Source organism: Triticum aestivum, chromosome 2B (genome assembly GCF_018294505.1).
Source record: "Triticum aestivum cultivar Chinese Spring chromosome 2B, IWGSC CS RefSeq v2.1, whole genome shotgun sequence".
Lineage (NCBI taxonomy): Eukaryota > Viridiplantae > Streptophyta > Magnoliopsida > Poales > Poaceae > Triticum > Triticum aestivum.
In genome coordinates this window covers 53,981,785-54,009,743 of record NC_057798.1, presented here as the reverse complement: position 1 = coordinate 54,009,743, position 27,959 = coordinate 53,981,785, and the positions used below count along the sequence as shown (strand labels likewise).

Here is a 27,959-nt window from a genome sequence, read left to right as displayed (position 1 = left end):
AAAATATAAATAAAAAGGCTACAATGTTGGGCTTGGTCCATGAAGCTGATAAAAAATTAATGAGCTCGGCCCATATAAATGGGCTGGATTAATGGGCTCGGCCCATATAAACACCGAATTGGACCGGGCTGATTCTTGTGCCACATTAGATTGCCACATTGGATGCCTACGTGGCATGGGAGGCTGCTAGTGACTAAAACAAAACAGTAGGCATATTTTGGTCGTAAACGTCCATGACCTTCTCACAGAGAAGGTCAAAAATGACAGTTTACGACCGTCAGCTTTTGACCTTCTGGTTTTGGTCATAAAAAAGGTCACAAATGGAAAACTGTGACCATTCAGTGACCAATAGTGGTGGTCACAAGTTGACATATTTCTTGTAGTGATTCATCACCACAGCTTGTCCGGGCACAGATGGACTCTGGGGAGCAGATGGGTGCCTGCACACTCGACATCATCCACTACGCAGGCAAGAGAGGAGGAGGGGGCTATGAGGACGGGCAGGTGGAAGACTCGGATCCCACCCAGTACGGCAACTACCTGCGCAGCAGCACTACTAGGGAAAAGGCTAGCAGCAGCGCGGGTTTTAGGTGTATCAGTAGCGCGGGGACCGGCGCTACTAATAAGGCGCTACAGCTAAAAGTTAGTAGTAGCGTGGGTGGCACCCGCGCTACTACTAAAAAGTTAGTAGTAGCGCGGGTGCCACCCACGCTACTACTATGTGGAACCCGCGCTACTAATAACAAAGCAGTAGTAGCGCATATATTATACCACACGTTACTATTATCATAAATACTAGTAGCGCACATTTTTCCCCCACGCTACTAGTAAAAATAAGGAATTAAAGAAATTAAAAATTAGATGAAATATCATGGATGAAGATCAGAGGCACGTCCAGTGCAAAATAAATTAAGGTCACAGGACCATTTTCACACTTGCACGTTCAAGGATGCAACATTGAACATCTCAACTAGAAGAGATCACGAGATTGCATTTAACAGTAAACGCACACAACCAAAGGTGGGTACCTTTCCTAGTGTTCCACCAGCAGCCTAAACATACCACTTCTCTAGATGTATCTACAAGGCTCAGAGTTCAGACGTCGGTGGACCCGAATCCTCCCTCCCCCCAAATGGTGGTATCGAGGTCCTCCACCTTGGTGACCTGCTGCGTCACGATCACCTGGATGATCATCTGTGCGATGCAGTTGCCGGGCTTCATGACGAAGTCCACCTCTGAGTGGTTGAAGAACACGATGCCCACTGGGTAGCGGTACTCCGCGTCGATCACCCCTGCGGTCACGTTGGGAAAGTGAAAAATTGTTAGTGCTCGTCAGCGTCCAAATCCAATAGGGTACTTTCTTACTTTTTAGAAGATGCACACGAACCAATAGTAACAGCCGGAGGCTGATCCTTACTTGTTGCACGAGATGTGAAGAAGGGCGGGTCCCCTCCTTGTTGCACGAACGAATCAAAGGAAGACACTGCCGCGAGCCGTGAAGAATGCCGGGTCCCCTCCTTCTGTAAATAGATCAGGTGCCAGAAGTTGTAAGGAATCTTAATACAATGAACTCATAGTAATGCATAATAACAAGAAAAAAGAAAAAATAACCATGAATCCTAAAGAAAAAGATCATTCTATAAGTCAGGTTGACAATTTTGAGACACGGGTGTCAGGACCCCGACTCGATGCCACATAGGTCTAGCATGTAACACCTCATATCACTTTGCGGCCTCACGCACGGTATTCCCATGGGAGTCGTCTTACCTTTGCCCGGGACCGTTTGCGCCTTTTGGCACACGTATATGATAGTGTCGCTAGCATCCATATGATAAGGAGCCCGGGCTGACATGGCTAGTCGTAAACCCAAAGTGGCACAGACTTACAGGGACAGGCATCCATGACCCAGCAACGAACGTGTCGGTCATCAGCAAGTGGGTCCGGGCTGTAGCACTGGGCTAGCAGGACTCCGGTAAACCGGGCTGTAGCGGGCTAACAGGACTCCGGTACTCAATGCGTGACATTTCCCCGAAGGGACAGACACAGGAACGAAGAAGGACACATGCCGGCCAGCCTAAGTGTTCCGGAGCAGTAGCAAGCTACCATGGCTCGGTGGAAACACTAGGAGACATTTCCCGGTAAGAGAGGCTACTAAAGATAAACAACTAGATAGTCAGATCCCACACATACCAAGCATTTCAATCATACACACAATATGCTTGATATGTGCAAATACAACAAGGCATCACAACATGACTCTACGACACAAGTACTTTATTTAAGGCTTAGAGAGCCATACATAACATACACATAGGTACGGGTCACACGACCCAGCATTCAAGTCATACGGTCATACAAACCAGTAGCGGAAGTAACTTGTCTGAGTACAGACAACTAGTAAAATAAAAGAGGCTTGGAAAGCCTAGCTATACTACGTGGTCCTTCATAAGCTCAGGATCACCACCTGGGCCTTAGCCTACTCATTGATGTCAACGTCTACGAAGAACCCATCAGAAGGGGTTGCAGCGTCTTCTGTAAAATGTAAATTATAGCAACATGAGTACAAAGGTACTCAGCAAGACTTACATCAGATCCTACATACATGCACATTATCAAGAAGGTTGGTGGAGTTATTGCAGCAAGCCAGCTTTGACTCTTGGCTAGGCTATCCTACGAGACTCCAACTTGAAATGGTTTTGCGTACACGAGTCCACTACTCACCACTTCAATACACTACCGAGGATCCACCTCCGTCTTCCTACGGAAGAGCCATCCTCGGCACTCACACTTATCTTGAGGCTTTTAGTAGTTTCCATTTATTTGTCTATGAACTGTATAGGCAACCAAGCAGTCCTTTACCGCGGACGCGGCTATTCGAATAGATCATGATAACCCTGTAGGGGTGTACTTCTTCATACATGTTTCCACCACTTAGCGTCTGCACACGATATGTGCTCGGCAGACTTCAAGCGAAAGCCGACGTGGGTGTAGACCACGACCTACCTAAACACCTAAGTCTCCAATCCAGGTTTATCGCCTATCCAGGTTCCATCCGCAGGGAGTCCGGCCGAGGTTTCCCATACGGCCCCGAACGATGTGTACAGGGTTCCGTGACACCTAACGGGTGCCCGGTATTCCCGGCCACGTACCTACCGCATCACAGCCCACCCCTACGGTCAGCGCTGTCCATGGCCTCCAGTACGCTACAAACACCAGAAACTACTTGCAACTCCTGGACAGAGAACTAGGGTGAATAAGAAGTCGAGTGGGGTCATATTTCAGGGCCCAATGCATGGTAGTAGCTGTATCTTAAATCACACATACAGATCTCAGTGCTTAAGGTCGACTTCAATGAAACAACCCACCATGTACTCCTACATGGCCTCTCATCGATACCTTTACCAAATCGTGTTCACCACACCACTCTCATTACTGACATAATCATTTCACTCTAGCCCATCACCCAGATGAACCAGACCTGACACGACTCTAAGCATAGCAGGCATAGCAAGGTAGGAACAACACATGCATATGGCTCAATCAACTCCTACACATGCTAGTGGGTTTCATCTAGTTACTGTGACAATGACAGGTCATGCAAAGGAAGTGGGTTCAACTACCGTAGCACACAGCAGTTTGAAACGCGTTGTCTTAATGCAGTAAAAGAGAGCAGGAGCGAGATCATGGGATTGTATCGATATGATCAAATGGTTGGTTGCTTGCCTGATGGTTCGATGCACTGATACGGTTCTTCGTTAGGGTAATCACGGTACTCCTCGGAGGCAAAACCTGCCGCAAAGAACACCGATACACAACCATCACCAAACAATGTGCAACAATATGATGCATGCATGAAACATGGCAATATGAGTGTGTTGGGCTAATGCAACTAAGACCAGAAGGGTTTGAACCAATTTGAACCAAAGATTCAAATTTCAAACCCATACATGGCCCTTTAAAGTGTTTTACCTTGTTCTGCATTAAACATCAAGTTAACTTGTTTCATCATGCATGAAAATAGTACAGATGGATAGATTGGATTTTTCTGATCATTTTTCATATATAACTTGTCTGATTTGGAGTTACAGATTAAAAGTTATGAATTTTTGAAGTTTAAACTATATTCTGGAATTTCCTATATTAGATTAAATATAGAAAATGAATTACTGCGTCAGCCTGACGTCAGTGTGACATCAGCAGGTCAACGGGACACGGCCCGGGTCAAACCTGACAGTGGGTCCCGCGTGTCAGTGTGATTAGTTTAGTTAAAGTTTAATTAAAACTAAACCTATTTAATTAACAGGGCTGGGCCCCACCTGTCATTGACTCAGGAGAGTCAACCAGGGCCCACCCGTGGTCAAACCCAGGTCGGCTGCACCGGCGTTTAGCCGCCGGCGAGCCCGACGCGGCGGCGGAAGTGGTTTTGGCCGTTCCGGCCACCAAATGGGTCGCGGAGGCCATCGGAATGGAGCTGAGGACGAGCCGCAGCTCTTGGTGGAGTCCGTTGAGGTCGGGGTGGCCGGAGTTGGCGCCGGCGACGACTTTGGCGGCCACCGGAGTTCGGCCGAAGACGAACTTGACGCTAGAGGGGTCGGTGAGGTGCGGGGAGTGGCTGGTTAGGTGCTACGTGACATGGTGAACATGATGGACACCAGTTTGTGGCCGGAGGGTGACCGGGAGCACGTCGGCGACGAGCTCTGCGGCGGTGGGTGCGGTTGAGCTCCGGGAGGTCGCTACACAGCTCGGGAGCAAGAAAAGAAGGGAGGGGAAGATGGCTAAGCTCATGGGGAGTTCGACGAAGCACTTGGTGCGGCCGGGGACGGGCCGAAGCGACGTCGGCGTTGAAGGGGATCTCCGGCGACGGCGGTTCGGTCGAGGTCGATGCGGTGGGCTCGGGCCTTGCGAGCGCTCGGGGCTCGGCTTGCTCGAAGGAGAGGAGGGTAGCGGAGCTCCTGGACACGGCGGCACGGCGTGGGGTTGACGGAGGGCGTGGCTACGGCGAGGGGGTGGCGGCGATGGCGTCGGCCATGGCGGGGGAGCGCGAGAGAGAGGGGTTGGGGGAGAATGGAGGTGTCCTGGGGGTTCACGGCGCGGCATGGAGCTCATCCATCCAGCCCCAAGGCGAGGAGGTGAAGCAGGGCGACGGCCAGCTGCGTGGCGCGCGCTGCGGTCGCCGTCGGGCACCTGCCTGCCTGCCTGGCCGGCAAGCAGCTCGCTGGAGCGGCGCTGGGCTCGGCCGGCAGGTGGGCCGGGTGCTGGGCGCCAGGTAGGTTTTTTTTGCTATTCTCCTGTTTCTGTTTTTTTAATACTTCTGCAACTTTGTTGACTTATTAAAAATACTTAGGCAACTCCTAAAATCACCAAACTACTCCTGGTCCATAGTTGGATTATTTCCAACATGAAACATTTTAGTTTGGAGATATTTGAGCATTTAAATATTTTATATAATTTTAAATGCCCAAATTCAAATATTTATGATTTAATTCAAAAACCCTAAGATGGCCTAGGAAAATGTGCATCACTTCTGGCAGAGGTTCTGAACCAAGACAAAAATGATGGGCATTTTAGAAGGGCATTTCAGGTTCATTGAAAAAGTTTTAGGTAAACCCTAATTGGTTTTAGAGGGGGCTGGGGGTTCTGTCATCCCCATTTCAGTTTTCTGATAAAAGAATAAACATGATGCAACACTCTAATGCATGTACTAGCTAGGGTGTGACAACTCACCCCCACTCAACAGAATCTCGTCCCGAGATTTGGGTTCCTCCGGAAAGAGGGCGGGATACTCGAGTCGAAGACGATCCTCCCTTTCCCAAGTTGCTTCATCCTCAGAATGGTGCGACCATTGAACTTTGAGAAACTTGATATTATGACGTCGAGTGGTACGCTCGGCCCGATTGAGGATACGAATGGGGTACTCTCGATACATGAGATTATCTTGGAGATCAAGCGTTTCGTGGTCCATTCCACGGATAGGATCCGAGAAGCAACGCCTAAGTTGAGAAACATGGAAGACATCATGGACTCTGGAGAGATGCGGAGGTAGTTCCAACTGGTAGGCAACTTCTCCTCGTTTAGCGAGAATGCGAAAAGGTCCAATGTAACGAGGAGCCAATTTGCCTTTGATACCGAAACGATGGGTTCCCTTCAGAGGAGTAACCCGAAGTTAAGCCTTCTCGTCAACCTCGAAAGTCATAGCCTTATGTTTTCGGTCATATTGACTCTTTTGACGAGATTCGGCTGTTTTCAACTTTTCACGAACGATGCGAACTTGCTCTTCTGCTTCCTGAATCATATCCGGGCCAAAGAATTGTCTTTCCCCAGTTTCTGACCAGTTAAGGGGTGTTCGACACCGTCGTCCATAGAGAACTTCAAAAGGGGCTTTACCCAAGCTAGATTGATAGTTGTTGTTGTAGGCGAATTCGGCAAATGGAAGGCATTTCTCCCACTCCATTCCGAATGAGATAACAGAGGCTCGAAGCATGTCTTCTAGGATCTGGTTGACGCGTTCTACCTGACCACTCGATTGAGGGTGAAAGGCGGTGCTAAAGGAAAGGCGGGTTCCCATAGCATTTTGGAAACTTTCCCAAAATCGAGAGGTGAAAAGACTTCCTCGATCCGAGTTAATTTCCAAAGGAACACCATGGAGAGACACTATTCGGGAGATGTACAGGTCTGCTAACTGACTAGCAGTTATACTCTCACGAACAGGTAAGAAATGGGCTACTTTGGAAAGACGATCGATAACGACGAAGATAGCATTATTCCCTCTCTTGGTCCTGGGAAAACCGGTAATGAAATCCATACCAATTTTATCCCATTTCCATTCAGGAATAGCTAAGGGTTGAAGGGTGCCAGCAGGCTGTTGATGCTCTGCTTTTACACGACGGCAGACGTCGCAATTAGCAATATACTGAGCAATTTCTCTCTTCATCCTAGTCCACCAGAACCTCTGGTGTAGGTCCTGATACATCTTAGTACTGCCGGGATGAATGGTGAGAGGAGATTCATGAGCCTCCTTGAGGATCAACTGCCGTAGATGCTGGTTCTTTGGAACCACTAAACGGTTCTCAAAGTACACAACACCATGATCATTTGTGGAGAAACAACTAGCACCTCCACTAGCAATGTTCTCCTTGATTTTAGATATTCCCTTATCTCGCTTTTGGGCAGCGATAATTTGATCCGTAAGAGTAGGTTTCGCCACCAAGGTGGAGAGAAAACCTTGAGGAACAATGTGAAGGTTAAGCTTCCGAAATTCCTCATGGAGAAGCGGTTGACTTTGTTGTAACATCAGGTTGTTACAATAAGATTTACGACTTAGCGCATCAGCCATGACGTTGGCTTTCCCTGGGGTGTAAGTTATTCCTAAGTCGAAATCTGTGATCAACTCGACCCAACGCCTTTGCCTGAGATTCAAATCCGGTTGGGTGAAGATGTACTTCAGACTTTGGTGATCAGTGAATATTTTGCAACGATTACCGAGGAGGTAATGTCGCCAAGTTTTAAGTGCATAGACTACAGCTGCAAGCTCTAGATCATGAGTAGGATAATTCTCCTCATGTGGGTGCAATTGCCGTGAAGCATAAGCAATTACGTGTCGATCTTGCATGAGGATGCAACCTAGTCCTTGTCGCGAGGCGTCGCAGTAGATAACAAAGTCCTTAGAGAAGTCTGGCGGTACCAGTACGGGAGCAGAAGTCAGGCGTCTTTTCAGTTCCTGAAAGCTGTGCTCACATTGTGGAGTCCATTCGAACTTTTTATCTTTCTTGAGGAGTTTGGTTAGAGGTTTAGCAACTTTGGAGAAGTTCTCGACAAAGCGACGACAATAGCTCGCTAGGCCAAGGAAACTCCGAACTTGCTTGACCGATTCAGGTGGAGTCCAATTAAGGACGGCTTGAACTCGCTCAGGGTTGACAGCAATACCTTTACCAGATATTACATGACCCAGATAGGTCACTTCTGACAACCAAAATTCACATTTAGAGAATTTGGCATAAAGACGATGCTCTCGAAGTTTCTTCAACACTAGCCTTAGATGTTCGGCATGTTCTTCCTCGTTATTGGAGTAGATGAGTATATCATTGAGGTAAACCACGACGAATTTATCCAAATACTCCATGAAGATTGAGTTCATTAACCGAGAGATGGTGGCTGGAGCGTTGGTTAAACCGAAGGACATGACGGTGTACTCGTATTGGCCATAACGAGTAACAAAGGCCGTTTTAGGAATGTCCCCGTTCCTGATTTTGATTTGATGGTAGCCCAACCTCAAATCCATTTTGGAGAAGACTGAGGATCCAGTGAGCTGATCGTACAGGTCGTTGATCCTGGGGAGCGGATATTTGTTCTTGATTGTGACCAAATTGACAGGTCGATAATCTACAACCATCCGGTCTGTACCATCCTTCTTCTTGACGAAGAGGACGGGGCAAGCCCACGGAGATGAACTAGGTCGGATGAAACCCTTTTTCAAGGACTCATCGAGTTGTTTCTTAAGCTCGGCTAGTTCTAGTGGTGCCATCTTATAAGGTCTTCTAGCAATCGGGACGGTTCCTGGAATAAGGTCTATTACGAACTCAACATCCCTGTCAGGTGGAACACCTGGCAATTCCTCTGGAAAGACATCCGGGAAGTCACGGACTACCGGAACGTCCTCAAGGTCTGGCAAAGGGCTGGCGTTAAGAGAATATAACTGTCGCTTGGCTATTCGGGTCAAGACATTGACTATCTTCCCCGAGGGATGGGTGAGTTGAACAGTCCTAGAGAAGCAATCAATTTTGGCATGATGAGCTGACATCCAGTCCATACCCAATATGATATTAATATCTGAAGATTTGAGAGCTATCAAAGATGCAAGGAAAACAAGTCTGTCGACTTGGATTTCATTTCCATAACTTACCCTGGAGGTTTGCCATCTAGAACCGGGAGTAGAAATTTCCATAGTGGATGGCATGTCACAGAATGCGGTGTTATGCAAACGAGCATAGTTCTCGGATATAAATGAATGAGATGCTCCTGTATCGAAAGGAACAGATGTCGGGTGGCAATTAACAAGGAGCGTACCGAGAACGACGTTGGGATCCTCTTGAGCTTCTTCGGCAGAGATACAGTTGACATGGCCACGTGTAGCGGTGGCCGGCTTGGCGTGGAACACTTTACCTGTCGACTTGCCACGGCCAACAGCTTTAGCAGGTTGGTTGGGGTTGGTCTGGGGACACTCGCGCATATAGTGGCCAGATTCCCCACACTTAAAGCAAGTCACAGAACTGGTGCGTGGAGGAGCATTGTTGGTTGGACCACCATAGGGCTTGGCTGGTGCAAACTGTTGAACGGGGCGAGGCGCCTGGAAGGATGGCCTCGGTGTGAACCTGGGTGGCAGGGCAGTGTTAGGCACCCACACGCGGCGCTTCTGAGGGCCAGCATCGGATGAGGAACCCACGTCACGCCCATGCTTGCGTGTTGCGTCATAATCAGTCTGACCAGTCTCAGCACTGATGGCCTTGTTAACAAGCTTATGAAAAGATGTGCACTCATGCAGACGGAGGTCGCGGCGAAGCTCAGGACTAAGTCCCTTACGAAACCTTGCTTGCTTCTTGGCATCAGTAGAAACTTCCTCAGTTGCATATCGTGCGAGGTTACCGAACTCCCTGCTGTAAGCATCCACAGAGAGTCGGCCTTGAGTGAAACTGCAAAATTCCTCACGTTTACGGTCCATGAGACCCTCCGGAATGTGATGTTCACGGAAAGCCTCGCTGAATTCAGCCCAAGTAGTGACATGGCCTGCTGGGCGCATAGCTCCATAATTCTCCCACCATAGACTGGCGGGGCCTTCAAGATGATATGCAGCAAAGGTGACCTTGTCAGCCTCAGCTACTAGCGCAGAATGCAGTTTGTGAGAAATACTGCGAAGCCAGTCATCAGCGTAGAGAGGCTCGACGGAGTGGTGGAACGTGGGTGGATGTAACTTGATGAAATCACTGAGTGACACCAAGTTATTTCTCTGATGGTGTGCTGTGTTCTGTTCAATACGCTCCAACAAACGGTTGGTCTCCCGCTTGTTTCTCTCAGCTTCAAGCATAACCTCGGCTAGGGAAGGAGGATGAGGCAGATTTGCATTCCTGACTTCACTGCCTTCGGCCGGCTCTTGAGGAGCGGGGTTATTGCGCGTGTTGACCATCCTAGGTAAAACAAGACAATGATTTAGTCAGAATGATAAGATTCCGACATAGGACACAGAATGTAAGAAATAACTCGGAATGCAAGATGATCATCTGTATGACATGGTAGATACAGAAACTGCTTCTTTTATTCCATCGTCATACACACCATACAAGGTTTAGTACAAGACCAAACAAGGTACTATTACGGTGAAAAGAGGGTTACATCTCATCGAAGGCACTCCGAGCTCCTATACATTATTTTTCTACACCTCCGGAAGTGGTACAAACTATGTCATATCCCACGAGTCACGCAGGACGATAGACGACACAGCTAGTATGAGCTAGTGATACTACCACTAACTCAGACCGATCCGTAGTAGTCCTCGTAGAAGTCACCTCCATAGCCTGGAAGCTCAACATGATCATCCGGGAACAGACGATCTCGCGGAGCTTGCGGACCATAGGGGCTAGGATGAGGTCTTGGACCAACAGACGGTGGCCTGCGGGGACCGCGAGGTGGGGTGATGCCTCCTACATCACGCCAACCCATCACGTCTGGCAGAGCAGATCTCACAGGATAGAGATCACGCATATCCGAATATCCAGCTTGCACAGCCGGTGCAAACCGAGTGAACGTGGCCCAATGGTCAGCACGGGTATTGAAAAGCTCTAGCCTCAAGGCCCGATTTCCACGGTCCTTATCCTCGAGCATCTCAGCAGTGGTGCGAGTCCGTGAATCCTCCTGAGTGGGGTCAGCATAGATAGCCTGGAGATACCCTTGTGCTCCCGGAAGTGATCCTGGCATACACCGGAAATCAGAGTCCCGAAATAGGCCAGACCTGACTCGCATGATGGTCATCATAGAGTAGGCGGCGTCCTGCACAGCCATCTCAATAGTAACCCCGAGTCCATAGGAGCAGTGAAGGGGCTCGGTAGATCCAGGATAAGATGGAAATATCCTGACAGTGCAGAGATACTGGCTTTGATTAAAATCTCGAAATTGCTCTTCGACCGTGTACTCAGGATACCAACGGTATCCAGCCTCAGTCATTACACTAACCAACATGGTGGTATGGCCGGGTACATCTAGGCATCGAGTCAGGCGAACCACTTGATTGAGGTCGCGAGTGGCCATCTGAAAGCACAACCATAATGCAAAGGCATTAGATTTTCTAGCAAAATTTCGGCAGCATAACAGCTGTAAATGCTCAAAAAGGATTTTGAGACATTTGACAAAGGATTTCATACACACTCAACAACATCATATCAAGTTCTGAGTCCATCCTAGCAACATAATGTGGTAGTAGAACTGAACTAGGCTTGTATCCATCAAACCTATAAGGTACTACTGATTAGTAACACGTGAACCTGATAGAGAGAAAGATCCTAATTCCTTAACCCTCGGTGGAAGAATAGACTGACTCAGATCAGAATGTCATAAGATAAAGGAGTAAAAAGAGCCTTACGTTCCAACCCACAAACAATTCCCCTACATATAACTAAAGAATTTCTAGACTCAACATCGACCAGTTTGGCTTGGAGAACCTACAGGCAGTCCGGCTCTGATGCCAACGCTGTCAGGACCCCGACTCGATGCCACATAGGTCTAGCATGTAACACCTCATATCACTTTGCGGCCTCACGCACGGTATTCCCACGGGAGTCGTCTTACCTTTGCCCGGGACCGTTTGCGCCTTTTGGCACACGTATATGATAGTGTCGCTAGCATCCATATGATAAGGAGCCCGGGCTGACATGGCTAGTCGTAAACCCAAAGTGGCACAGACTTACAGGGACAGGCATCCATGACCCAGCAACGAACGTGTCGGTCATCAGGAAGTGGGTCCGGGCTGTAGCACTGGGCTAGCAGGACTCCGGTAAACCGGGCTGTAGCGGGCTAACAGGACTCTGGTACTCAATGCGTGACATTTCCCTGAAGGGACAGACACAGGAACGAAGAAGGACACATGCCGGCCAGCCTAAGTGTTCCGGAGCAGTAGCAAGCTACCATGGCTTGGTGGAAACACTAGGAGACATTTCCCGGTAAGAGAGGCTACTAAAGATAAACAACTAGATAGTCAGATCCCACACATACCAAGCATTTCAATCATACACACAATATGCTCGATATGTGCAAATACAACAAGGCATCACAACATGACTCTACGACACAAGTACTTTATTTAAGGCTCATAGAGCCATACATAACATACACATAGGTACGGGTCACACGACCCAGCATTCAAGTCATACAGTCATACAAACCAGCAGCGGAAGTAACTTGTCTGAGTACAGACAACTAGTAAAATAAAAGAGGCTTGGAAAGCCTAGCTATACTACGTGGTCCTTCACAAGCTCAGGATCACCACCTGGGCCTTAGCCTACTCATCGATGTCAACGTCTACGAAGAACCCATCAGAAGGGGTTGCAGCGTCTTCTGTAAAATGTAAATTATAGCAACATGAGTACAAAGGTACTCAGCAAGACTTACATCAGATCCTACATACATGCACATTATCAAGAAGGTTGGTGGAGTTATTGCAGCAAGCCAGCTTTGACTCTTGGCTAGGCTATCCTACGAGACTCCAAATTGAAATGGTTTTGCGTACACGAGTCCACTACTCACCACTTCAATACACTACCGAGGATCCACCTCCGTCTTCCTACGGAAGATCCATCCTCGGCACTCACACTTATCTTGAGGCTTTTAGTAGTTTCCATTTATTTGTCTATGAACTGTATAGGCAACCAAGCAGTCCTTTACCGCGGACGCGGCTATTCGAATAGATCATGATAACCCTGCAGGGGTGTACTTCTTCATACATGTTTCCACCACTTAGCGTCTGCACACGATATGTGCTCGGCAGACTTCAAGCGAAAGCCGACGTGGGTGTAGACCACGACCTACCTAAACACCTAAGTCTCCAATCCAGGTTTATCGCCTATCCAGGTTCCATCTGCAGGGAGTCTGGCCGAGGTTTCCCATACGGCCCCGAACGATGTGTACAGGGTTCCGTGACACCTAACGGGTGCCCGGTATTCCCGGCCACGTACCTACCGCATCACAGCCCACCCCTACGGTCAGCGCTGTCCACGGCCTCCAGTAGGCTACAAACACCAGAAACTACTTGCAACTCCTGGACAGAGAACTAGGGTGAATAAGAAGTCGAGCGGGGTCATATTTCAGGGCCCAATGCATGGTAGTAGCTGTATCTTAAATCACACATACAGATCTCAGTGCTTAAGGTCGGCTTCAATGAAACAACCCACCATGTACTCCTACATGGCCTCTCATCGATACCTTTACCAAATCGTGTTCACCACACCACTCTCATTACTGACATAATCATTTCACTCTAGCCCATCACCCAGATGAACCAGACCTGACACGACTCTAAGCATAGCAGGCATAGCAAGGTAGGAACAACACATGCATATGGCTCAATCAACTCCTACACATGCTAGTGGGTTTCATCTAGTTACTGTGACAATGATAGGTCATGCAAAGGAAGTGGGTTCAACTACCGTAGCACACAGCAGTTTGAAACGTGTTGTCTTAATGCAGTAAAAGAGAGCAGGAGCGAGATCATGGGATTGTATCGATATGATCAAATGGTTGGTTGCTTGCCTGATGGTTCGATGCACTGATACGGTTCTTCGTTAGGGTAATCACGGTACTCCTCGGAGGTAGAACCTGCCGCAAAGAACACCGATACACAACCATCACCAAACAATGTGCAACAATATGATGCATGCATGAAACATGGCAATATGAGTGTGTTGGGCTAATGCAACTAAGACCAGAAGGGTTTGAACCAATTTGAACCAAAGATTCAAATTTCAAACCCATACATGGCCCTTTAAAGTGTTTTACCTTGTTCTGCATTAAACATCAAGTTAACTTGTTTCATCATGCATGAAAATAGTACAGATGGATAGATTGGATTTTTCTGATCATTTTTCATATATAACTTGTCTGATTTGGAGTTACAGATTAAAAGTTATGAATTTTTGAAGTTTAAACTATATTCTGGAATTTCCTATATTAGATTAAATCCAGAAAATCAATTACTGCGTCAGCCTGACGTCAGTGTGACATCAGCAGGTCAACGGGACACAGCCCGGGTCAAACCTGACAGTGGGTCCCGCGTGTTAGTGTGATTAGTTTAGTTAAAGTTTAATTAAAACTAAACCTATTTAATTAACAGGGCTGGGCCCCACCTGTCATTGACTCAGGAGAGTCAACCAGGGCCCACCCGTGGTCAAACCCAGGTCGGATGCACCGGCGTTTAGCCGCCGGCGAGCCCGACGCGGCGGCGGAAGTGGTTTTGGCCGTTCCGGCCACCAAATGGGTCGCGGAGGCCATCGGAATGGAGCTGAGGACGAGCCGCAGCTCTTGGTGGAGTCCGTTGAGGTCGGGGTGGCCGGAGTTGGCGCCGGCGACGACTTTGGCGGCCACCGGAGTTCGGCCGAAGACGAACTTGACGCTAGAGGGGTCGGTGAGGTGCGGGGAGTGGCTGGTTAGGTGCTACGTGACATGGTGAACATGATGGACACCAGTTTGTGGCCGGAGGGTGACCGGGAGCACGTCGGCGACGAGCTCCGCGGTGGTGGGTGCGGTTGAGCTCCGGGAGGTCGCTACACAGCTCGGGAGCAAGAAAAGAAGGGAGGGGAAGATGGCTAAGCTCACGGGGAGTTCGACGAAGCACTTGGTGCGGCCGGGGATGGGCCGGAGCGACGTCGGCGTTGAAGGGGATCTCCGGCGACGGCGGTTCGGTCGAGGTCGATGCGGTGGGCTCGGGCCTTGCGAGCGCTCGGGGCTCGGCTTGCTCGAAGGAGAGGAGGGTAGCGGAGCTCCTGGACACGGCGGCATGGCGTGGGGTTGACGGAGGGCGTGGCTACGGCGAGGGGGTGGCGGCGATGGCGTCGGCCATGGCGGGGGAGCGCGAGAGAGAGGGGTTGGGGGAGAATGGAGGTGTCCTGGGGGTTCACGGCGCGGCGTGGAGCTCATCCATCCAGCCCCGAGGCGAGGAGGTGAAGCAGGGCGACGGCCAGCTGCGTGGCGCGCGCTGCGGTCGCCGTCGGGCACCTGCCTGCCTGCCTGGCCGGCAAGCAGCTCGCTGGAGCGGCGCTGGGCTGGGCCGGCAGGTGGGCCGGGCGCTGGGCGCCAGGTAGGTTTTTTTTGCTATTCTCCTGTTTCTGTTTTTTTAATACTTCTGCAACTTTGTTGACTTATTAAAAATACTTAGGCAACTCCTAAAATCACCAAACTACTCCTGGTCCATAGTTGGATTATTTCTAACATGAAACATTTTAGTTTGGAGATATTTGAGCATTTAAATATTTTATATAATTTTAAATGCCCAAATTCAAATATTTATGATTTAATTCAAAAACCCTAAGATGGCCTAGGAAAATGTGCATCACTTCTGGCAGAGGTTCTGAACCAAGACAAAAATGATGGGCATTTTAGAAGGGCATTTCAGGTTCATTGAAAAAGTTTTTAGTAAACCCTAATTGGTTTCAGAGGGGGTTGGGGGTTCTGTCATCCCCATTTCAGTTTTCTGATAAAAGAATAAACATGGTGCAACACTCTAATGCATGTACTAGCTAGGGTGTGACAACGGGAAAGGCCAAGGTTCTTAGCTTTTTCCCTACTGACTAATACAAGTGCAGCAGCACCATCGTTGTACATTAAAAGATGAGAATGGCACTACAGTTACACTTCCAAGTAAACATTGCTTTACATAACTTATATTAACCATGGAGAAAAACTAAAATTCGAGCTACAAATTAATATAGCTTCAGTACACTCTTAAGATGATACATTTACTACCAAAGATATACAACATAGTTTGGCTGATGCTGCATACCAAAGGTAATCTGATTGTTTATAAATAAAGCTACAATGCTACACTAAGAAGTATCACAATTCTGAATGAAATTGTGAGTTTAGAGGTATTAAACAGACACACTTCGATCACAAAGATCAATATCTACTAGCTTAAATTCAAATGCTTTAGTCAAGATTGTAATAGCATACTAGTACTAAGAGACAATATTTCATACAGAAGAAGAGTTTTGGGGTCCTCAAATAATGCACACACCGGAATAAGTTCCCAATCAAACGCGCCTCTGTCTCGAGCTGCTATTCCATGCTCATTGCTCTGGATGGCATAAGCATCCTAGATGAAAGAACAACCAGGATTTGTTTATTCATTAGTGCTGATCTCCACGGGCAACTAGCAGTTTATGGTAATTAAATTTATTTTTTAGGTTGATTGGCAATTCCTGTTATTCAATCTAGTCTAGAAAGTGAAAAAAGACAAGGAGCATATGCACCTTGATTCCCACAGGTGAAGATACACTGCTAGCTTAGCTCAATCAGAATACTATGGTTTCTACAAAACTGTAGTTTTGAAAACTGTGAGGTGTTTGGCTAAACCAACAACAGTAGTTTCATATTCACTTGTATTCCTGATACAATGTTTTTTTCTAACTTCTAGAAAAAGAGGTCCAAACCTCTTTTTTCTCAAACTGACAGCTTGGTTTGTAACTCACAATTATCAACATGCCAAACTAGGCCTGTGCATAGCATGCTCCACACAAAAAATGGCAGTTTCTGCCATGGAGGGCACATGCATACTGCATGTATGTTAAGTTTGCATGCTAAACATTTTCCCTTATCCTCAGGCTAATTAACCGGAGGCATACCCCAATGTCTTAGGTAAGTGTTTTTGCCGAAACATGAGGGGCAATCAGCCATGTCGCATGAGGCCAAGACAGTAGAGCTCAGGCACAGATCCTATGCTAGCTAGCTTCTCAGGACCATAGTAGATCTAGTACCAAAAGTGCACAAAACACAATGCAATTACCTTCCGGCATCATACGCCATGGTTTCAGCATAACTGATCGTGCAGAAAAATAAACGGAGAAGAAAATAGATAAACAGGCTACCCCGCATCTTGGACTAGAGCTGCTGCTAGTAGTGCAAACAGAGGATGATGATATAGTAGAAGCGCAGGAGAACTAGTCAGTTTTGGCTGTGTGTCTATCCGGCCTCCGGCAACAATCGAGTCAGCCGACAGGCATACTACCGACCAATTGAACTACTACCATGGCCGCCGGTTCTAGCTTGGCTGGCCCGTCCAATCGGTCGGTGTTCTGGCACGAGATTCATTGCCATCAGTGAGTCAACTATCGTGTGACACCCCAAAATTTTGACCTTGTTTCATTAATTAAAATTTTGCCAGGAAACTAAAACTTTGATTTTCTGGGCTCCCTTTTTGATTTTTGAACCTTTTCTCCCTTGCTATTATGGAGTTTTCCCCAAAGAGAAAACTTTTCAAATATGTTATTGGACTTGTTTAACCTCTCAAGAAAAACTTTTCTTTTACTAGTAGAACTAATTACATAATTAATCTGCTTGATCTTTATTTTCTTGAAAAATAGTTTTTCAAGGTTATATGGCCATATTTGTACTACAACCATTTGATATATTTATCTAAAAATCCAACCAAAATTTGGAGATGTCATGTGATGTTTTTGAATCACTTTTATACAAAAATTTCTCTTATTCTTGAAATATTTTGAGCTCTACACCCAATTTTCTTCTCTGGTCCAGAGAGCAACCTTGCACTACAACCCTTTTAAATAATTCTTTCTAGCCTCCACCAAAATTATGGGATGTCAGTAGAAGCATATTATTCAGCTTTATGCAAAGACCCAGCTATGTTATTTGAAAAATTTGAGTGAATCATCCTCATTTCCATTCTGGTCCAACTTGAGATTTTGTACTACAACTATACTTTAACTTGCTCCTTTTGTTGTGATTCCTTTTCCTACTTGTAGACCACCCTACTAAACCCCTAAGTCCAGGAGAGTGGACCCATTGGATGATTCTAAGTGCTTGCAACAATGCCTTTTGCTTTCTGTACAGAATTGAAGTTTTGCAAAACTTGCACTAGCAAGTGTCTCCTTTATGCAAACTAACTTCACCACTCCCTCTTGCGTCCAAAGAGACACTGACCTGGAAGATTTGGCCCCTCCAAGAATAGCCTAGGTGCCTTTGGCATTTTGACAAACACCTAGAGTGCATGGGCTGAATTGGCATGATCTCAAGCCTACATTGACTTGACCACATGACCAAACCAACTTGTCCCTTGAGTTTCCCTCTACCTATAACCTAGTTCTGTGGCTTGCCAGACTCACCTGTGACCTGTAGCATGCCACGACATTTCGCCGAACACCTTCAGTGCATGCTCTGGACGCGCCCAGAGCACGCGTATTGCAGCCGCGCGCCCGAGCCGACACGCTGGCCCCCACGGCCTTGGCCCGCTCTGCAGCACCACGCCACGCGCTCCCCTCCTCGCAGCAACGCGCCAAGCCACCCTGGCAGCCTACAGCGCTGCCGACAGAGCTTTTGGCGGCACACCGACGACCGTAGCGCGCCCCTGCCACGGTCGGCGCCGCCCAAACCACCCCGGCCCGCCACCTGGCCCTTGGCACAGCCCAAGCTCATCCTCAACCTTGTCCGCTAGCTCTCATCGTCGCCACGACGCCCCGCGGCTACAGAAAGACGGTCGCCGGCGACCTTATCCGCGGCCACCGTCGGAACCGACCCCGAACGCCTATTTAAGGAGGCCCCCGAGCACGTTCCGTTCGCAGGCGGCCTCAATACACTCCCCTAGTCTCCCCATTGCAGCCAATCGACCTGAGGAGGTCGTCTTCCCCACCTCCGGCAGCAGCGGCCGCCACCATGGCCCCAGCTCTCCCAGCGCCACCAGGGCCTCTCCCTCCCAATTCTCTTCGCCAAGAACACCTCCTCCCCTCCAGGAACCCAACCCCCCACTTGATTTTGATCGGGAACCACATTCACCCCAAAACCACTCCGTCACCGAAGCTCCCTCCGCCGCGGAGCTTGCCGCCGACGAACCCCTCCGTCCCCGCCGGCCAGTCGACCACCGGGAGGACCGCCTAGGAGAGGTGGATCCATCCCTGGCCTCGGATGCCCTCGAGGAGCCTCCCTTCGCCGGCCACGATCGCCGGAGCCCCGCCTCGCTCGGGCAGAGGAGGGAGAAGGGGCGCGGCGACTGGTCAAACCTGACCAGTGGGCCAGGCGGGCCCACTGTCAGCGACCCACCCCGCCGCCACGCGTGTTAAGTGAAAGCGTAAAACCACGAAGTGCATTTCCTCCGCTCCGAAAACGTATTCCAGTCTGAAACGTTTTCTTTTCTATTTTTTATTTTAAAAACAGATTTTGACTAAATCTTTGACTTGCTTTATCTTTTTAAATATAACTCCAAATGAATTAATTCTTTTTCCTACCTCTCTCAAATATTGTCTAGTTTATTTTAAGATTTATTTGAAAAAAATTTAAAACAACTTTTGGTGCTGTTTTTATTTTGTGTGTTAATTCTGTATATTGCTAAAATAGGATTTTTGAAGAGAGGAGAAACTTTCAAAAGTTTTGAAGTACACCCTGACTTACCACACATTGAAGGCAAGCATTCTGAATCCCGGCATAATATTTTGGTGTGATCGTTGATACATTTTTAACACCACCGCATTTCGAAGGACTTATTATTTCATGTGATATGATCATATGCATGAGTGCATAATAGTGATTTCCATGCTGTTGGAAATAAACACACTTATGATGATAATCATCCTCATGTGTCTTGCATGCATGCTGGAAAGAAATCCGGGAAAGCCTCTGCCTTGGGTAGGTGTGAGCTTGTCGCCGGCCTCCGTCGGGACGGGTATGTCCGGTATGGCATAGTAAGATATAATGAGTGTTGATTGGATTGGTTGAAGTATATTTGTTATATATGTTATGCAGGAAACTATAAACCTCCTGAGTCGACCGTAGAACGAGTCTTGTTCCAGCAACCCCCACACTTGTTTCGTGCTACCACTTGTCCCTGCCACAGGTAGGGTACGGTTCAGTAATTTGTCAACCCCTTTCGAGCACACACCGTACAGAGGGGCCGGGATGAGGGTACCACGGCCATGGATTAAAGCCAGTCATCCAGTCAGGGGGCATGGGTGTTTCGGTTGTAGCCAAGGGGTAGCTCCCCCAGTTTTGCGCGCGGTATAAATTTTGTGATCCCATGCTAATCGAGGTTGTAGCCTCCCCACTTAGAGTTTTGCTTAACGGGTGTCGTGGGTGATTCCAGACACCGGTAAGTTAAGCTGGTGTGTGCAAGTCAGGTGTGTTTTCATTTAAAAGACCGTAAGCGGAATTAGTCCCGATGGACTAAAGGAAATCCGTTACTCGTGGGTAAAGAGTACACTCTCTGCAGAGATTAAAACCTATTCGAATAGCCGTGTCCATGGTTAAGGATTACAGTCTGGGACGGGTCAAGTGTCGGTCTTAGTGTCGGTCTTCGGAGGTGATAACTGTTAAACTAGAACTGGAATACTACTGGTGACTTGTGATAATTATGATTATTATTATTGTTGACTAACCCATGATATTATTGTTATTATCGGGTATCTCCGGGATGGTTCTACCTCCGGGATATTCACTATGATTGTTTATTTTAAAGCCCTTTATGCGGTGTCGCTCAGACGCCCGACTGTGGCATTTATTTTAAAGCCCTTTATGTGGTGTCGCTCAGACGCCCGACTGTGGCATTTCTTTTAAAGCCCTTTATGTGGTGTCGCTCAGACGCCCGACTGTGGCATTTCTTTTAAAGCCCTTTATGTTGTGTCGCCAAGACGCCCGACTGTGGCATTTCTTGTTATTTGTTTCATATATTTTAATACTACTATGTAATTGCATTGCTATAAATAACTTACTTGCATGCATCAGAGTTTTATTTATCTTTTGTGACTGACGTCATGAGCATAAATATTTTTAGCACATCATGGTTATATTATACCTGTGTTCATAATGTTTGCGAGTACATTCAAAGTACTCACTGGCTTGTCCCTGGCTATTGTCTTGGCCAGATTTTCTTGCACGGAGAGGAGTGACGCGATGACAGCCCCGGAACCTAAGCAATGGAGATAGCAGCCTCGCGAAGATAGGAGTTAACCTGGTCAGCTGTTCCTGTGGAAATTGGAGTCCCATAGACACTGATGATCCACAAACCGCTTCCGCCATCAACCACTAGAAACCATTTGTTGTACTCACAGGCCAGAATGGTCTTGTACTGCATATTTTGTATGTTGCTTGGAATTTCTGTATCAAGTGGGAGCCTCATCAGCTAACAGTAATCCTGGGGCTGATGAGCACGACGGTCTTTTCTGGAAATTTATTACCCGGAAAACCGGTCGTGACAGACTTGGTATCAGAGCCAGGCTGACCATTGGCTAATCCTATCTTAGCCAGGTCGAAAAACTTAGGCCAACCAACCCATCAGACCCTAACCAAAAAACCCAGCCAAGCTTCCCGTGCAAGATAGCCACACAGAGACCCCGACACTTTTGGCAGTCGGTGCCCAGCCTATCAACCTAGCCTGTCAGTCGCGCGCTAGTAATCTGTCTTATTCGCAAGCGTGCGAGGGAAGACTTCGTTCCCTTTTTCTCTAAAAAGGGCACCTAGCCTCAACGCAGCACAGCCCCGGCCATCATCCAAAATACCTTGATGACCCCAGAAATACTTCGTCGTCTTTGGGGAGCACACTCCAACGAGATTGTGGCCAACAATCCACACGATGGTCATCATCGCTGCCCCGAGCCTGCAGCCCCTCAACCCTCTCCAGCTGTTTCCGACGGTGTAAACCATGGAGAAACCTCGGCATCCGCGAAGCAAGCCCTCTTAGATATGAACGAGGTAGACTAAAATCGCTCGAAGGATACCGAGCCTTAGAATGACCTCGCCTTGCAATCTTGTGACCCTGTGTCACCATAATTAGATGTTGTCTGCTTGTGCACTCCTGTTTTTAATAGTAGCAATGCATGAGTATGTTGATGTGCGATTGCATTTTTTTTTATCCCGGGCATAGCTACCAACCTCGACGACGCAAGTTTGTGCTATGGATGAATCCTTTGGTTCTAGCTCACAGGAAAGGTATTTTCAAAACAACTCCTAACAAATCTCGAGGACGAGATTTTCTTTTAAGGGGGGTAGTGTTGTGACACCCCAAAATTTTGACCTTGTTTCATTAATTAAAATTTTGCCAGGAAACTAAAACTTTGATTTTCTGGGCTCCCTTTTTGATTTTTGAACCTTTTCTCCCTTGCTATTATGGAGTTTTCCCCAAAGAGAAAACTTTTCAAATATGTTATTGGACTTGTTTAACCTCTCAAGAAAAACTTTTCTTTTACTAGTAGAACTAATTACATAATTAATCTGCTTGATCTTTATTTTCTTGAAAAATAGTTTTTCAAGGTTATATGGCCATATTTGTACTACAACCATTTGATATATTTATCTAAAAATCCAACCAAAATTTGGAGATGTCATGTGATGTTTTTGAATCACTTTTATACAAAAATATCTCTTATTCTTGAAATATTTTGAGCTCTACACCCAATTTTCTTCTCTGGTCCAGAGAGCAACCTTGCACTACAACCCTTTTAAATAATTCTTTCTAGCCTCCACCAAAATTATGGGATGTCAGTAGAAGCATATTATTCAGCTTTATGCAAAGACCCAGCTATGTTATTTGAAAAATTTGAGTGAATCATCCTCATTTCCATTCTGGTCCAACTTGAGGTTTTGTACTACAACTATACTTTAACTTGCTCCTTTTGCTGTGATTCCTTTTCCTACTTGTAGACCACCCTACTAAACCCCTAAGTCCAGGAGAGTGGACCCATTGGATGATTCTAAGTGCTTGCAACAATGCCTTTTGCTTTCTGTACAGAATTGAAGTTTTGCAAAACTTGCACTAGCAAGTGTCTCCTTTATGCAAACTAACTTCACCACTCCCTCTTGTGTCCAAAGAGACACTGACCTGGAAGATTTGGCCCCTCCAAGAATAGCCTAGGTGCCTTTGGCATTTTGACAAACACCTAGAGTGCATGGGCTGAATTGGCATGATCTCAAGCCTACATTGTGAACTTGACCACATGACCAAACCAACTTGTCCCTTGAGTTTCCCTCTACCTATAACCTAGTTCTGTGGCTTTCCAGACTCACCTGTGACCTGTAGCATGCCACGACATTTCGCCGAACACCTTCAGTGCATGCTCTGGACGCGCCCAGAGCACGCGTATTGCAGCCGCGTGCCCGAGCCGACACGCTGGCCCCCACGGCCTTGGCCCGCTCTGCAGCACCACGCCACGCGCTCCCCTCCTCGCAGCAACGCGCCAAGCCACCCTGGCAGCCTACAGCGCCGCCGACAGAGCTTTTGGCGGCACACCGACGACCGTAGCGCGCCCCTGCCACGGTCGGCGCCGCCCAAACCACCCCGGCCCGCCACCTGGCCCTTGGCACAGCCCAAGCTCATCCTCAACCTTGTCCGCTAGCTCTCGTCGTCGCCACGACGCCCCGCGGCTACAGAAAGACGGTCGTCGGCGACCTTATCCGCGGCCACCGTCGGAACCGACCTCAAACGCCTATTTAAGGAGGCCCCCGAGCACGTTCCGTTCGCAGGCGGCCTCAGTACACTCCCCTAGTCTCCCCATTGCAGCCAATCGACCTGAGGAGGTCGTCTTCCCCACCTCCAGCAGCAGCGGCCGCCGCCATGGCCCCAGCTCTCCCAGCGCCACCAGGGCCTCTCCCTCCCAATTCTCTTCGCCAAGAACACCTCCTCCCCTCCAGGAACCCAACCCCCCACTTGATTTTGATCGGGAACCACATTCACCCCAAAACCATTCCGTCACCGAAGCTCCCTCCGCCGCGGAGCTCGCCGCCGACGAACCCCTCCGTCCCCGCCGGCCAGTCGACCACCGGGAGGACCGCCTAGGAGAGGTGGATCCATCCCTGGCCTCGGATGCCCTCGAGGAGCCTCCCTTCGCCGGCCACGATCGCCGGAGCCCCGCCTCGCTCGGGCAGAGGAGGGAGAAGGGGCGCGGCGACTGGTCAAACCTGACCAGTGGGCCAGGCGGGCCCACTGTCAGCGACCCACCCCGCCGCCACGCGTGTTAGGTGAAAGCGTAAAACCACGAAGTGCGTTTCCTCCGCTCCGAAAACGTATTCCAGTCTGAAACGTTTTCTTTTCTATTTTTTATTTTAAAAACAGATTTTGACTAAATCTTTGACTAGCTTTATCTTTTTAAATGTAACTCCAAATGAATTAATTCTTTTTCCTACCTCTCTCAAATATTGTCTAGTTTATTTTAAGATTTATTTGAAAAAAATTTAAAACAAATTTTGGTGCTGTTTTTATTTTGTGTGTTAATTCTTTATATTGCTAAAATAGGATTTTTGAAGAGAGGAGAAACTTTCAAAAGTTTTGAAGTACACCCTGACTTACCACACATTGAAGGCAAGCATTCTGAATCCTGGCATAATATTTTGGTGTGATCGTTGATACATTTTTAACACCACCGCATTTCGAAGGACTTATTATTTCATGTGATATGATCATATGCATGAGTGCATAATAGTGATTTCCATGCTGTTGGAAATAAACACACTTATGATGATAATCATCCTCATGTGTCTTGCATGCATGCCGGAAAGAAATCCGGGAAAGCCTCTGCCTTGGGTAGGTGTGAGCTTGTCGCCGGCCTCCGTCGGGACGGGTATGTCCGGTATGGCATAGTAAGATATAATGAGTGTTGATTGGATTGGTTGAAGTATATTTGTTATATATGTTATGCAGGAAACTATAAACCTCCTGAGTCGACCGTAGAACGAGTCTTGTTCCAGCAACCCCCACACTTGTTTCGTGCTACCACTTGTCCCTGCCACAGGTAGGGTACGGTTCAGTAATTTGTCAACCCCTTTCGAGCACACACCGTACAGAGGGGCCGGGATGAGGGTACCACGGCCATGGATTAAAGCCAGTCATCCGGTCAGGGGGCATGGGTGTTTCGGTTGTAGCCGAGGGGGTAGCTCCCCCAGTTTTGCGCGCGGTATAAATTTTGTGATCCCATGCTAATCGAGGTTGTAGCCTCCCCACTTAGAGTTTTGCTTAACGGGTGTCGTGGGTGATTCCAGACACCGGTAAGTTAAGCTGGTGTGTGCAAGTCAGGTGTGTTTTCATTTAAAAGATCGTAAGCGGAATTAGTCCCGATGGACTAAAGGAAATCCGTTACTCGTGGGTAAAGAGTACACTCTCTGCAGAGATTAAAACCTATTCGAATAGCCGTGTCCATGGTTAAGGATTACAGTCTGGGACGGGTCAAGTGTCGGTCTTAGTGTCGGTCTTCGGAGGTGATAACTGTTAAACCAGAACTGGAATACTACTGGTGACTTGTGATAATTATGATTATTATTATTGTTGACTAACCCGTGATATTATTGTTATTATCGGGTATCTCCGGGATGGTTCTACCTCCGGGATATTCACTATGATTGTTTATTTTAAAGCCCTTTATGCGGTGTCGCTCAGACGCCCGACTGTGGCATTTATTTTAAAGCCCTTTATGTGGTGTCGCTCAGACGCCCGACTGTGGCATTTCTTTTAAAGCCCTTTATGTGGTGTCGCCAAGACGCCCGACTGTGGCATTTCTTGTTATTTGTTTCATATATTTTAATACTACTATGTAATTGCATTGCTATAAATAACTTACTTGCATGCATCAGAGTTTTATTTATCTTTTGTGACTGACGTCATGAGCATAAATATTTTCAGCACATCATGGTTATATTATACCTGTGTTCATAATGTTTGCGAGTACATTCAAAGTACTCACTAGCTTGTCCCTGGCTATTGTCTTGGCCAGATTTTCTTGCACGGAGAGGAGTGACGCAATGACAGCCCCGGAACCTAAGCAATGGAGATAGCAGCCTCGCGAAGATAGGAGTTAACCTGGTCAGCTGTTCCTGTGGGAATTGGAGTCCCATAGACACTGATGATCCACAAACCGCTTCCGCCATCAACCACTAGAAACCATTTGTTGTACTCACAGGCCAGAATGGTCTTGTACTGCATATTTTGTATGTTGCTTGGAATTTCTGTATCAAGTTGGAGCCTCATCAGCTAACAGTAATCCTGGGGCTGATGAGCACGACGGTCTTTTCTGGAAATTTATTACCCGGAAAACCGGTCGTGACATATCGCGCCCTCCCAGCCCATGGATCTGAGCCGGCCAGCGCGTGGCCCAGCTTCAGCCCCCCGCCCGCCCCTAAGACTGGGAACACGCACCGCCGGCCTGGAGAGCAGGAAATCCGGCGGCCCGCCCGCCGAGCTAGCTAGCTACTGCTTCACCGACGGTGTCGCCTCGGTTCCTCCGCCTCGCCCGGGCTTGCGGCGGAGATCGGGGCACAAAGGAGGGGAGGAGATTCGGGGGGAAGGGAAGGGGAGGGGAGAGACGAGTTTCCTGACCTGCCTGCCTGCCTTGGATGAGATCTGCCTGCGTGGGAGACGAGCTTCCTCATCTCCCAACGACCTCCACGTCGTTTGCTTCTCCATCGGTGCCTTCCTCCTCGCCACCTCAAGGCAAGGGTGCAGGCCTTGAGGCACGGATCTGGGAGGAGGGGAGGGAGGGGCGGAGCTTGGGGTGCTTGGGGGCGTATTCCGCGCGGCCGGAGCTCGCCGGAACCGGCCGGCGTGGGTGCTGGCGGCAGTGAGGAGGTCGTGGGGAGATGAGTCAACTGAGGGGTGGGGGTGAGTTTGGAGAGAGAGAGAGAGAGAGTTTTTTCTTTAGGATCGGGGTGGGAGTGGAGCGGCAAGGGAGGGATACGCTCAGCAGTAGCGTGGGTATCTTACCTGCGCTATAGCTATTCAGTTAGTAGTAGCGCGGGTTTATACCCCTCGCTACTACTATGGCATGTCCCGAGGAGGCACGGTAGAGACCGCTTAGTAGTAGCGAGGGGTAAAAACCAGCGCTACTACTATCAACTTAGTAGTAGCAAGGGGTAAAAACCCGCGCTGCTAGTAAGTAGCAGTAGCGAGGGGTATAAACCCGCGCTACTAGTAAGCGTCTTTCTATAAGCTTTTTCCTAGTAGTGCAGTCCTACATCCTGACGACCACGCAGCAGTCCTACACCCAGATCGGTGATGACACACAACAATAGCATTCGGCCACCAGAGAGAAGCAGACAGTAGGGGAGGAGGAGAAGGAGGAGGAGGAGGATGGAACCAACGATGATCGAGATGATACGACCGACGTTCTGAAGAAGAAGGGTAGGGAGAAAGCTTCAACATGCGGGAGGACGAGCTGTTGTGCGATGCATGGTTGGCACTAGCATTAATCTGATCCATGGCACGAAGCAAAAGGGCACAACATTTTTGACGAACATTCACATATGGTTTCAAGAACACAAGCATTTCATGCCCAACTCCGACGCGCTCATCCGCAACCGTGAATGGAAGTCCCTCAACCATCGAGGGTACGTGCACATTAGCCAGATATGCCTCAGTTTTGTTGGCACTTGAAGCATATCATCATACGGTGGCCTAGCGGTTCACAAATCACCAAGCAAGTAAGTTAATCACTAGCCGGATATGCCTTAGTTTTGTTGATCACTAGCAGGACATGTATTGTTTTTTTGCTCACTAGACATATGTGCATTGTCTACATTGTTTCACTTTGTAGCCTACTCGTGCTTGTGTGGTGTACAAGAAGTTGGAGAAGAAGTCCTTCACCGTCATGCATTATTGGTTGAAGTTGAATGGGCAACCGAAGTAGAACCTTTTCATTGCCAAGACTCCCCCCCAAGCCAACGAGGAAGAAACCGGTGACCCTACTGACCCAACCCAAGAACTGCTGATATGGACCAGATCATGAACA

At 48.2% G+C, this 27,959-nt stretch overlaps 1 pseudogene; it reads right to left on the bottom strand.

The window, feature by feature from the left end:
* Positions 1 to 943: 943 nt before the first annotated feature.
* On the bottom strand, positions 944 to 26,638 carry LOC123038937 (deoxyuridine 5'-triphosphate nucleotidohydrolase-like; annotated as a pseudogene).
* Between the last annotated feature and the right edge of the window lie 1,321 nt (positions 26,639 to 27,959).